This window comes from Molothrus ater, chromosome 3 (assembly GCF_012460135.2).
Source record: "Molothrus ater isolate BHLD 08-10-18 breed brown headed cowbird chromosome 3, BPBGC_Mater_1.1, whole genome shotgun sequence".
Classification (NCBI taxonomy): domain Eukaryota; kingdom Metazoa; phylum Chordata; class Aves; order Passeriformes; family Icteridae; genus Molothrus; species Molothrus ater.
This window is the reverse complement of record NC_050480.2, coordinates 99,419,077-99,433,331: the sequence shown is the minus strand read 5'-3', so window position 1 is coordinate 99,433,331 and position 14,255 is coordinate 99,419,077. Positions and strand designations below refer to the sequence as shown.

The window sequence follows — 14,255 nt, the reverse complement described above, 5'->3', positions numbered from 1 at the left end:
AGAGAACCTGGACTCTCAGCAGTGCTGGGAGGCAGAGGTGACAGCCACAGGTCACACTCCACAACTAATTCTTCCCCAGCTGAAAGGGAAGCCAAATGATCTCAGCAGGAGCAGGAATAGATGAGGCTTACAATTCCAGCTGTCAGTCTTTTAAAGGGAATAACATCATCACAGCTTGATGCTTTTTGTAAATGTGACCTGCCAGAACTAAGCTGGATTCCAACTGCAATAGCTAACTTTCAGTACAAATACTAGAACACTGAAGGAACTTCTTGTTGTTACTGAGTTTCCATTCAAATACTTCTGAATTAGTTAAAGGTTATACAAAAGAAGATAAGAAATAGTTAACTCTTGCTCAAAAAAATTCTTCAATTAAGAAATGCAATAAAGACCATTAAATACATTCTAAAATTTACTATTAAAAAACCCAAAAAATATATTCAGGTAGAATAATTCTGAATTCTTTATTCCCTAAAGCTCTATAACCAACGGATAATAACAAATAATTGAATTCATCATCCTGCAAAGAGCATCATATATAGTGCCTGAGAGCTTCCTGACAGCACAGGTACTATTGAAAATCTGCTTTTACAGCAGTGACATTGTTGACAGCACAGAAAATGGCAATGCTTATAATGAGCTAATTATAACTGAATTACAGCTGAAAAGGGACAGCTGTGGGTCTCAGAAACATGCTGCTTCAAGGATGGGGAAGCAAGAGTGGAAAGGAGGAACACAGCCACAGCATGCTATAACATTCATATACAAGTTTCTTTGACTTCCAACAAGCATAAAGAAAAAATGTGTTGAAAAGAACAGCCCATGTCATGATTTGTTAATAAATGTTTATGCTGCTTTTATGAGATCAAGTAATTTATTTAAAGCCTGTACCAGCAGACAGTTCTCTAATGTTACAGTCATAAGCTTTTTTAAAACCTCCCAGAGAACACACCTAAAATACTTCAAATGGGATATATATTCAATAATTTAGGATTAAAATCAGTTACAATCACTAAAAGCATCAGAAGAACATTTCATTATTGTAAAATACTTGAACACATGTAAAAAAATGTGGTATGTTGCATTCAGTGGAAGATTAATCTGGAAAGCAGCAAGCATCAGTTAAGTAAGTAACTCATTTTGGGTAGGTTTAATAGGAAAAAAGGTCTTTGAAAATAGCAAAAATTCCAATGCAATTATACAAAGGGCTGTGCTATGGGGGTACAGAGGGGAGAGACAAAGGCACATAAAGAGGGAAAAGTGTTACAAGCACAGTAAGTACTAAATGAAATATAGGAATTTCCCAAATGTACTGTGAACACAGTACTAAATTAGATAATTCTAAAAGGTAGGTGGGGAAAGTCAATCTATATGTACACATACATTTCACTAGAACCATGGAAGTTTAAGTTGGAGAAGACCTTTAAGATGATCAAGTTCAGCTGTTAATCAAGCTCTGCCAAGTCCACCACTAAACCACATCCCTAAGTGCCACATCTACACGTCTTTTAAATATTTCCAGGGCAGTCATTTCCTGGCGTAATCTGTTCCAATACTTGGTAACTGTTTTTGCGAAGAAGACGTGGTTCCTGCTGTCCAACCTGAACTTCCCCTGACACAGCCTGAGGCTGTGTCTTCTCATCCTGCCACTACTTGCCTGGGAGAAGAAACCAAGCCCCACCTGACCATAACCTCCTTTCAGGTAGTTGAAGAGAGCAGTGAAGTCCCTCTGAGCCTCCTTGTCTCCACGCTAAACAGCTACAATTCCCTCAGCTGCTCCTCATCAGATCTGTGCACCAGACCCTTCCCCAGCTCTGAGCTCCCTTCTCTGGACTCACTCCAGCCCCCCAAAGTCTTTGTGAGGGGCTAAGAACTGAACACAACATTCAAGGTGTGGCCTCAGCAGTGCTGAGTACAGAGGAACAATCATGCACTGGTCCTGCTGGTCACACTATTGCTGATACAGGCAAGGATGCCATTGGCTGTATAAACTACTAAACTCTTTCTCCTGGAAAGCTGAACATACTTAAAATCCTGTATGGTCAGTAGGGATGGGTACTAAAGGTTAGGACAAAATGCTCCACTTTGAATCATCTACCAAGCCTTGCAACCAGTCCCAGCCTTGTGTTTTGTTTTTGACTGAGAGTATATGGAAGTTCTGAAATGAAAGTGGTGTTTTTGCTGAAGCTAATGCAAGACTACTTCAGCTGGGCTTATCAGACTTCTGTGAACAAGAGTTTGTTGATCAACCAAGACTGAGACAAGCCTGTGGTACTTTAATTGGTTTTACTCCATGACAAGGGCTGAGCTCTAAACCCAGAAGAGCCAGTCCCAGCTTATTATGGGAGGCACAAGAAACAGCAGTGGGGAGTTGAGTTTCTTCCAAGGAATGAAAGGCAACAGAGAACCCATTTCAGGGGAGCTCCTGCAGCACTCAAGGTCAAATACAGAGAGAGAATCAAATTAATAGGGATCATGATGAGGGCCAGGCTGTGAGCCTAGAATTACAGCAGAAGGCAGCAGGGACACTGGGGACATGAGGTTTCTACCAGGAAGCAGTGCCAATTAGCCCATGATCACAGCCAGACAGCTTCTGAGTATCATCTCCAAGGAGGGAGAGTCCACAAGCACACTGACAGTGCTTGGTCACCCTCACAGTAAAAAAAAAAGTTCTCCAATATTTAGAGAGAAGTTCTGTGTTCTGGGCACCCCTCAAAAGAGCCTGGTTCTGTCTTCTTTGTACCTTCCTTTCAGTTATTGGTATACACTGGAAAAGATCCCCTATGGAGTCTTCTCCAGATTGAACAGCCTGGAGGCAGCACTCCTAGCCCTGTCTTTGTAGAAGAGATGTTCTAGACCCTTCATCATCCTTGTGAACCCTTACTTGACACTCTCCAGTATGTCCATCTCTACTTATATCCATCTCTTCTGGGGAGCTGCACACTGGACAGACTGCTTGAGTGAGTATCACCTCTTTTGACCTGCAAAGTTGACTGAGGGGTAAGAAATGCCTTGAGCTGGCTTATTTCTAAAACAGAACATAGGGATGAGTATGATCAGTGTAACCTGTGAATTTATATGAAAAATATGGCATTAGGATTTTGCTTGACAGTGGAGCAGCTGTGTAAGATGAGTTATTTTGGAAATTTTCATTCCTTAGGGCTGGAGCTTGTGTCTTCTGGGTGTGGTCCCCGAAAGCCCCACAATGTCACCAGGGAGTCATTGTGACATGTGTGACAACAAGCCTTTTGGATGCTTGGGGAAGCTCTGAAAGGCCCCAGTGTCTGGCCTCCTCCACTGGGGACAGACATCTGAGGGTGAGGGGAAAAAGGATCCCCATCCCATTGTGTGCTTTCTGAGGGCACAAAGAAGATTTGCTGGACAAGGACACTGACACGACCTGGGGTACTGGTCCCAATCTGCCATGCACTCAGGCTCTGTCTGCAGCTGCTGAGAGGCCAGGAATTCCTTTCCCAGCCTCCCAGCTCCTGCCTGCACGTATCAGAGAGGTCAGTTACCATCCTGCCTCAAGAGCTAGAACATGCCAAGACACTCTAGTGTCACTCATCTGCCCCAGGATGGTCCCTGGCATTGGTGGCAGCCCAAGTGCTGTCCTGAGGCAGAGTGGGCAGTTCTTTAAGGCTCGACTTTGGTAGCTTTGCTGCTGGCTGCAGATTGTGTCCCCAGCACCAGGGAACACATCACCTTATCTCTTTGGTTTGCAGAACAAAATGGCCTCAGAGGAAGACTTGGCAGAAAGCGGCACCTCTTCCCTTGCTGCCAGCACCAGCCAGGTATCCCAGGGCTGCCCGTCCAGGTGCTTCAGAGAACCTAAGTTGCCCGATCTGCCGGGTGGGCATTAATGACCAACCTTCCATGAGCTGGCGTTGGCACCCTTTCTGTTTTTACTGCATGGTGGAGTGGCTCCACAGAAGAGTGGAGGGCCTGATATGCCAGTCACCTTTTCCACATACATTCCACATGGTGGGAGACAGTAACTCTGAGGTGCACTCTGTAGAGGAGTCCATCAGTTCTGCCAGCCGTACTCCAGGAGAGCAAGCTGGGTCCTGCTCTGCAGAAAGAGGTCAGCATAATTCCCCAGGACGCCAGCACCGCAAGTCTCACAGCAGAAGCTGTGGTGGCAGCCGTGGGGGCAGCCGTGGGCAGCGGGCAGGCCAAGAGACGAGCCGAAGCAGGTATCCAAGGAGGCATCATGATGACCACACCAGGGCCCAGCAGGCCCAGGGCTACAACCACTCAAGGAGCAGGAGACGGCAGCAGAGCAGGGCTCGGAGCACTGCTCGTGACAAGGGCCGAAGGACCAAACAGCGCGTCCGTGCCCTCTCAGGGAGGCGTAAGCGCCGTCAGCAGGAATACCAGGTTTCTTTCATAGAACCGAGGGCAATAAGAGCCGATCCCGGCAGACGTTGCGCAGATCTTCCAGCCAAACACTGAGGGAGTATCTAAGGGAGATGGAACGTGATGAGGGACGAGCTCTAAGACAGGACTGGTTCATCCGTGCCTCTTCTAGGAAGGAGCAGGCGCCAACAGCGGGGGCGCCAGCATTCTTACAGAGAAACGCAGGTGGCAAGGAGCCGAACCCAAGGGAGGTTCCGCAGCCCACTGCCCCTGAAGGAGAATCCAAGGAGGATGGAATGCTGTGAGAGACAGATTGAACAGGGCATCTATGCCTCCCCAAGGAGGAGTGAGCGCCTTCAGCAAGCACGCCAAGTTTCTCTCATCGAACCACAGGTGACAAGGAGCCAATCCCGGGGGAGGTCCCGCAGCACACAGCACCAAACAGTGCGGGGAAATCTAAGGAGGATGGAACGTGACATTCTAACCTCCATGAGGTGGGGTGAGCGCCATCAGCGGAGAGGCCAGGCTGATTTCACTGACTCACAAGTGGCAAGGAAGTGATCCCCATGGAGGTCCCGGAGCCATGCTGGGCACGAGCCTGGTAGGACACACTACCAACAAGGGAACTACTGTATGCCCTCTTACCAGTGTCAGGAATGATACTACTTCAGACAAAAACAGCCCCTACTAACAATTGCAAAAATAAAGTCAAATCAAATGCTCAAGCCTTGGGCTAAGGATCTATTCCCCATCAAAAAATGCATCTGAAAATCTAAAGACACCTTTAAAAAGCTTTTTCAGGTTAGGGGGATAACAGGTACAAAACTTAACTGCTGCTTTGTCATTCTGTTCTATGGTACCCACTTGTGTATAAAATGGGGTAGTGAACATTTTGTATGGGGGTACCTTTCTATCTGTATTTGGTTTCCACAGTGTGACCAACTTTTTCTTGGTTTTGCCAAAGACATCAACAACTTATTAGGAAATCTCTTGTCCTTCCACACCTGTTTTCTTACACTTTATCCCAAACATCCCCCAGAGGACCTTCTCCTGTTACCACTCTTCTCACAATGAAGCAGTGAACAGTGAAGTCAATTTACAATCACTCTATCTCAAAGGCACTGCCTATAATACCAATCCAAATGTAATGTCTGGTAGAAAGCCTCTGAAAAGGTTTTCCTTCTTCATCTTCTTCTTTAAAGACTTTAACAATAAACCCCAAAGCCTTCATGGAGAAATTTGCCCCTATGCTACGCCCTGTACAAAGCCTCAGGTTTAATGCCCAGTGTGGCACTACAGGCTACAGGCTCTTCAGACCTTGGCCAAAGACTACCAAAGTAATCAAAAAACAGTGTTGTATCAAGCACTGTTACTTTCAAATAAGACTGGAGCAAAAAGAGGAGTCTTCTCAAAAGACAGAGGCAATACACTAATTACTGGAGCAAGACAAACTGTATTCAATTTTTGTATTGAACTACAGTCAGCCGCTACTGTGTACACTTGTCATGTCACTCCATGACTAGTACCACCACAGAAAAGAAGCATTAAGACAATCTTATGAAGGAATCCTGGCCAGAATCAAGCTGCCAACTTCCTCACAGCACTGACATGCAGCTAGTTGCTTTAGCTGAAAATTTTTACTTGCCAACTGCAAAAACAACGGTCAACTGCAACACACACTACACAAACAGAACCAATGCCTTTAGTGAGATGTTGCATTCATTGCACCCCTCATGTTTGTGTTTAGCTTGTTAGTGTTCTGTGCAGTCACTGATAAATCCCCCAAAGGAAAAGAGGTGGCTGCCACATGGACAATTGACTTGTGGGAGACAAACCTGGCTCATCATGAGCATATGGAATCATTCAAACCTTCCCCTGTCATGAAATCTGGAGGGGCTTTCTTAGCTTGAGTGTGATTTGAGTCACAGAACCATGGAGGCACGAAAGGAACTGCAGAGAACCATCTAGTGCAACCTCCCCTGCTCAAGCAGAGTCACCAAGAGACGGTGGCCACAGGACTACAGCCATACAGCTTTTGATTACATTCCTGCACATGTCAAAAAGGTCAGTCGCCATCCTGCCCTGAGAGCTGGAACATGCCAACACAATCCAGTGTCACTCATCTGCACCAGGATGATCCCTGGCACTGGAGGTAGCCCAAGTGCTGTCCTGACACAGAACAGGCAGTTCTTTAATGCTTTGCTGCTGGCTGCACACTGTGTTCTTAGTGCAGGGGAACGTGTGCTGCTGCTTACAGAAAGCGATAGGCAGTATAGGATCTTGTGACCAGCTGTATTAGGTCTGCATGGCCTGGTTTTGGAAGTAGAGGGAGCTACAGGGGTGGCTCCTGTGAGAAACTGCCAGAAGCTTCCAGTGCTTGGCAGAGCCAATTACCAGTGGTTCCAAAGATGGACATGCTGCTGGCCAAGGTTGGGACAACTATAAATAGTGGTTACGTGTCTGTAATAACATGTTTAAGAAGAAACAAAACAAAAATGGTGGGGAAGTTGTAATTGCAGCCAGAGAAGAGTGAGAAAATGTGAGAAGAAAAACTTTGCAGACACGAAAGGCAGTGAAGAAGGAGGAGCAGGAGATGCTCCAGGCACCAGAGTCAAGATTCCTCTGCAGCCTGTGGTGATCCATCGGGATGCAGAGATCCACCCACAGCACATGCAAGGCCACACACCAGAGCAGGTGGCTGTGGAAGACCTGAGGTGAGAGGGACCCATGCTAGAGCAGCCTGTCCTTGAAGGACTGCAACTCATGGAAAAGTGATGTTTGAGGGGAACTGTTGCCCATGGGATGGACTCACATTGCAGCAGTGCACAGGGAGCAGCTTCCTGTGAGATGAACACATGCTGGAGAAGTTCTGGGAGAACTGTCTCCCATGGGAGGGATCCATGGTGCAGCAGGGGAAGGATTCCTGTCCCTGAGCAGCAGGAAAAGCTATGGGTGATGAACTGACCATAACTCCCATTCCCTGTCTCCTTGTGCTGCTGGGGAAGGAGGTAGAGCTGGGAAGGAGGGGGAACAGGGTGGGGGGAAGGTGGTTTTACAGTTTTATTTTACTTCTTATTATCCTGCTGTGATTTTATTAGCAACAGACTCACTTTATATCTTCAAGTTGAGCCTGTTTTGCTTTTGATGGCAATTGATGGGTGTTTTCTCCCAGTCCTTATCTCAAACCATGAATCCTTCATTAAATTTTCTCTCCTCTGTCCAGATGCAGAGGGGAGTGAGCAAGTGGCTTTCCTGAGTGCCTGGCATCCAGTCAGTGTCAACCCACTACACCAGTGGAAATAAAATGTCCATAATCAACAGCATTCCTCCACAGAGCACAAACACAAGGATCTCAGTGGTACTTTTTCTGCACCACTGATCTTAGATAAAAAGCAAAAATAAAGCATTTTAAGAAGACACTTCATATGTTTTCCACTCATTTTTGCTCTGAGCTAACCAAATGAAACCAGGGAGACATAGAGCTATTCAACTACCTCCCCCAGTATCAATCCTCAAATATGCCTCGTTTTTACCTTTCACCATTAACACAGTAATCTTGCATCTGCTTCTGTGTAACACACATCTCTCATTCCTCTTCATTGGAAGAAAACATGCATATTTCAGTCATGCAAAAAGAGGCCCTGACTAGAGAAGTATCAGGGACAAAACCCCATTTCTAGCTAGATCTTTTTAGAGATATTATTCTCTATGAAAATTTATCCTGACCTATCTCCAGAATTTGAGCTGTAAAATTCTGGAAATATTGTCAGCCCATTTATGTGTAATTTTTTTGAGGGGAGTAGCTTCTTTTTCCTTCATGGATTTATAAAACAGAAAGCTAAGTTAGTAGCTCTTTTTCAGTATTCTCTGCTTTACTCTTACAGTGCCAATAAAATGATGTTAATTACATTTCTCTTCAAAGTCCTTGACACTTATTACAAAATTTCTCTAATGAATATATTTTTTCTATTAAAATTAGGCACCCCAGAGTAAAAACATCCTTTTGCTACACTTAAGAGTCATGTCAAAACTCTTCAAAAAATAATTTTCTTCTTGTCAGTCTGTCCAAACCACCAAAAAAATTAAATCTCACAATTCTTTCTGCTGTCAACATTTGCCTCCCACTTAAAGGAATTTTGCAGCCTATCTGACTTTTCTTGCCTTTGCACTTGCAGTACTGGGGCTACTTCAATCAAGAATCATGGGCTGCTGTTAACAAGGTCAAGCCCTCTGAAACAATCATATGTTTCTACTAATGGGAATGATTTCTAGAATGGGGGTATCACCAACTTCTTGCATGCATGTACTATTATGTATATCAAGCTTATCTAGTACTCAAAGTACACTTTTTCTGCAGGTTAATGAAAGAATGTTTGAATTGTAAGAGGAAGAATGAGACAATGCCAGTGCAAAATACCAATCACCAAATCATTGACAGCTCTAAATTAGAGAGAGCATTTTTAATTTAAGGTTCATTAAAAAATTACATAGTGGGAACTCTGAATACCAAAACAGCGTTAACAAAAAATCCCAGCATACTTTTAGATACAGAAAATACTGGAAACATATATGAAGGCTCATGTTCTGTCCAAGGCATTACATTTTAATTGAAAGCAAAGCTATTGAATTTTGAGTCATGGAAAAACAAAAGGCAGATGGCTCAATAGTTGAACAAATTAAAATGAAGTTAATTCATAAGAAGTGAGCATCCTAAGAGGTTTCCAGTAATAAAAATGGCATCCAAACTCCTAAGAATTGGTAACTTAAAAGTAAAAATATTGAGTGTACCAAGAGTGGTTGGGAGGGGTTATAAGGACAGTACAATCAGCCACGAGCACTGGCTCACTATATTCACCCAGAAACACATTCATGTATTGTATGAACAACATTCCTTCACTTTATGTACACATACTCATTAAGTCACACAGCTAGTGGGGATGATTCAGGGAGGATAAGGGAATAATTCTTCTTACATCAGACACAAGTAAGGCAATACCTCTGCCAGTGATTAATTTAATAACTGTTAGATTAATTGTGGGCCAGATCTACATGTGTATGTCACCTGTTCTAGACAAATACAAACTGAAGCTTTGTAACTGCATTAACTCAAGCTGAATCACCTCAGCTCTCAAGCAAGAAAAGTGGCTAGTAAAATAATGTTCAGAAAGAATTCTGAAAGACAAGTCAAAAAAGAATGACAGAGATGCAAAATCAGGCCAGTATGAGAAGAAACAAAAATGGGTATTTAGTGTTTCTCAGGAGGGGAAAGCATCTATTTGCGATGTTACAGATTGAAAAAAAAATACTTTTAGGTATAGGATGAAATTACACAGGGGAACTGCTGAAAGCATCCGTATTGATAAACTCAAGTCTTTTACAGATTCTTCCCTTATGACTAGATTCCATCCCATGAGGCACTGAAGGTCTTTTTAATTTGGGCATATCTGAAAATACAGCGTCCATTACAAGTTTAATTTATTATGCAGGTATTTTTTTATTGTTGGACTTTATGGCTGTTATCATCTATCAGGCTGCCTATTGTATAGAACATAGAGAAATTGCAGAAAAGTGATCCTTTAGTAGGTACTCATGAGACTGCATGTATGTGCAACACTGGACCAGACCTGCCCTCTCCTCCCCAGAAAAGGAAAGACATTGGCAAAGTGGAGCAAGGTCAGTGGAGGCCACTCGTGGTGGTCAGAGCTGGAGCACTTGCCCTGTGAGAGGAGGCTGAGAGAACTGGGCCTGTTCATTGTGCTGAGGAGACAGCTCTGAGGGATCCAACAGCAGCTCAGCAATGCTGATGCTCCCACAGTCATGCTCCTCACAGGAGTGTGAAACAAGGGTGACATAAAACAGGGCAAAGGTGAAAATAGGAAGGTTTGGCCTGTGTATAAGGAAAAGTTCTCTCAACACAGTCCAGCAGTGCTGCAGGCTGCCCAGATATACCATCTCTTCCACTGGAGGATTTCACGATCCACCTGGAAATCCCTGAATAACTTGGCTCTGAACCCTTGGCTGGCCCTGCTTTGAGCAGGAGGTAGCACTAGAGATCTCCCAAGGCCCCTTCACATGTGAACTATCCTAGGATCCTACAAATGCAAAAAATTTCAGACTTATCCGTGTCTGTCAAATTTCTGGAATTTGTCCAAAAGATTTAAATGTCATTGCAAAATGTTAGAAGACAGAAACAGCATGTTTGCATAATCCTGCATCCTTAGCAAACTTTTTAACAAAATGTACTAACATAGGTAGAAAAGTAACTAAAGACCTAAAAAACTTCAGATTTCTAATCAAATGAAAACCAAAGAGTATTAACAAGAAAACAAAGGAGGAAAATTCAAGTGTGCAAAAACTTATATATCTTTCCCCTCTCTATACTGACAACTGATTTTTACTGTCTGGTCACTACTCTGGCTCTATCCATCACGTAATCAGCAGCTTTCAAAGGTATGCCACAGGGTAGTTTCTTGTCCAAGTTATACTATTGGTAGAAAAATAATTACCTAATGTATCTATCTACTGACCTATGCTTAGATCAGTATAGATTTAAAAAGCTATAAAGAGGATACTAGTAGTGTTAAATAACTAGAAATGTCCTGAAATGAAAACATTAGTTCTTACTAAATTTATGAACATCTGCTCCGATGCACACCCTTTCATGGAGAGTTTTAAGTCTGATTGGCAAGTAGTTCCTCAAGACAGTAGTCCATATAATCCTAGTTCAGTTGCTGAATACACTCCCACTATCATTAATACACTATCCCACGTAATTCTAGATAGATAGCAACTGCAATCACAAAAAAAAACCAAAAAACAAACCCCCCCCCCAAAAAAAAAAAAAACCAAAACCAAAAAAACCCCCCCACTATTTACAATGAAATTTGCTGCAGGAAATTGATGGAGTCTTTCTCACCTCAGTAAAAATAACCAAGAGCAATCCAAAGGTCAGCATCAGCAAGCGCAGTAAGTTTGCAGTAAGAAAAGATCTGGGATGCATTTTGAATGCGATGACTTAATAAAGTTGCTGATAACATTTAAAGGGTGATAACAATGTTAGCTTCAAGATATAGGTGCTTTCTAGCTTTGGGAAAAAAAAGGACTATTATGAGGATTTTAGAAGGACTATTAAAGGAACTGAACAATTACAACATTGATTAAATATATATTTTTTATCAAATTGTTAAAAAGAGAGCAAGCCACTAGGTAAGATTTTAAAGGCTAAAGTTCTTTCAAAAGTGTCTCTGAAGTCAAACATACCTTTGGGGAATTGACCTGTGTTGGAAGTTTGTTTTTGGCAACAGTACTGCTTTAGCTATGGTGTGCAGTTCACTAAATGGCTGTTCCCAGTACAGCTCTCCCTTCTTACCTCTTATCTTCAGAACAACTTAGACAGTATTATGAATATATCACCAGTTGGATGAAAGGCAAACCTGAAAGTTGTTGGAATACTTTTTATTTAATCCTGGGTTTCTTTCATCTGAGAATGAGACTACTCATAAAAAGAGAAATAGAGAGCATGAAGATTTACTCAGACAAGTAAAAAATAAAGCAAAAACCAACAAAAACATCACAAGTGTATTTATTTGTGAACATATCTCTAGGTGTCCTTGAATTTAACGCCCTAAAAACTGTGTTGCTATGACAGGTAAGAAAAGAAAAGTAGCTTTTTGCCAAAGATTTTGTAGTTTCTACTGTGTCAAAGTTTATTCAACAAAACACTTCAGGACACACTGAAGTGTTCTCACAGATTAATTTGAAGAAAAGGCATCAGTGCAGTGCTGTGCTACATATTGTGTGGTGTGGAACAGATACACAGGGGTGAAAGATGAATCGATCACTGAAATCGCAGGGAAGCCCACCAGTGACATATGCATTACCTATCCCTGACTATCTGAAACCTGCTGGAATTCTTGAGTGGGTTGCTCTACCCAGCTGGAGTTACCAGCCAAAAGGAAGTTTTTCTGTCTCTTCACAGTTTCTGGGAATTTTCTTTTACTCTCTTCAGTCCTAGAACTTATTAGTGACAATAAGGTCTGCAATGAGCAACACAGAGATATGAACCAGCCAGCAATTTTTTCCTTTCTGCTCTTATCTAGCCTTTTTCACACTTTTCTCTATTGTGAAGTAGAACAGCTGCAGAATAAGACTGATGTCTAGAAGTTCACATTATTGAAAACTATGAAAAGATGCTATATACTGAAGTTAAGAACCAGTATAAAATTTTGCTTGAAGTTCAGGCTTCCCACTGACCTCTCCTGATTTTCCAGTTAGCAATTCCACTAATGAGCTGCTAATCTCTGCTCAGACAGTTATCAAAGTATTTGAAAGGAGTCTACAAACCATCAAAATAGTAGTTTTCATTCAGTATGCGACTTCAGATCTTGGGCTCAGAAAGTCATCTGTATTGGAAAGACTGACAGGAAAACTGAAGTTCAGAAGAGATGATGATGGAACACCAAGTAAATGCAAGGAATTTGCAGCTGAGAGGTGGGAGAGATTTTAGAGTGTCAGAGTATGACCTTTGCTTCCTAGCATGCTTCTGTCAGCAAAGAATGGCTCTGACTGCTATACAGACGGGAAAATACTGAGTGCATTCACATATGTAAAACAAATAATTATATATAAAAACCTCAAACTTTTTATTCCTAACTGGTAAAAAAGCACAAAAGAAGGAAACAAAACATTCAAGTTCTGGTAAGAACGATTATGTTCACCTGTCTACAATGACATTCTCTTAAACATCCACTGTTTCATTGAAGACTTCATTTACAGAAAAGTTTCATCCAGCTGCTCGTTAAGACTGTAGCCAGCATACATATCTAGCCTAAGGTCAAGTTTAATGATGTTCAGAGATTTACTGTATGCTATCAGGATTTCCTAGCTCATCCAAAGATTATACCATTTCCTATCACAATGGAAGATGACTCATCTGCTTCAGTTGCAATACATTTTAATTTGTCTTACTTGAGACTGAGAGCAACAGTTACAAAGAAAAACCTTTTGACAAATTGATATTTAAATTGAAGGACTAAACTAGTGATATCTGAACAGCAGAAAGGTATTTAAGCCTATACTCACAAACCCACTGGAAAGCACATCTTTACTTTAAGCCTCCACTTGGAAGTCCTTACAAACAAATCCTTGCCCCAGAGGATCAGTAGCACACACTAAAAAGATGATCAAACTTCCCATACCACCTCTTCAGGACAAATTGCCAGCAATATCTAAAAATATATGGCCATGAAAACCTGAATTAACACACCTGTAAATGTGCAGTGAGAACAAAAGAAGCTGAAATGAAGCAAATGTGTAAAATTAAAGATATTTTAATAATCTGAGGAGGTTTTATTGCAGTACCTCCTGTGGATTTTTCTGCATTTGATTTTTCAATGGATTTGACAGAACACACTCATGCTCACACCTCACTCAGTAGGTTTTCCTCACCCATGCTGCACTTCAGGCCACATCTAAGTACTGGCTGCTCACTCACTCATCTGCAGACATGACAGGGACATGAGAACAAGGTACCAAAGCTAGGGCCTGCTCATTTAATGAAACAGCCATAACATAAGGATACAGAAACCAGTCCAGTAACCACATCAGAAGTAGGAACGAGCTACATACTATTTTTTGTTAAGTGACCCTGAGTGCTCTTGGCTACGATTTACTTACACAAGAAAGAGCTTTGGCAACTGAGGCAGGATTAGGGGCATTCTTAAAACTTGATATAAACCAAGTATCTGCAAACTATTAAACAAAAAGCAGGAAACCTCAGTACTACCTGGAAATAGGATGCTGTATGGCAACCAAGGAAATTTCAAGTGAACTTGTATTCATAAGCAAGCAACCATGTTAACAACAGGTAATATGATGTCACTGCTCTGGGTTATTTG

General features: G+C 42.3%; 1 protein-coding gene across 9 annotated transcripts in view; it reads right to left on the bottom strand.

The window, feature by feature from the left end:
- KHDRBS2 (KH RNA binding domain containing, signal transduction associated 2) overlaps positions 1-14,255 on the bottom strand; it is a 339,493-nt gene that overhangs the window by 279,690 nt on the left and 45,548 nt on the right. The gene's annotated exons all lie outside the window — the stretch shown is intronic.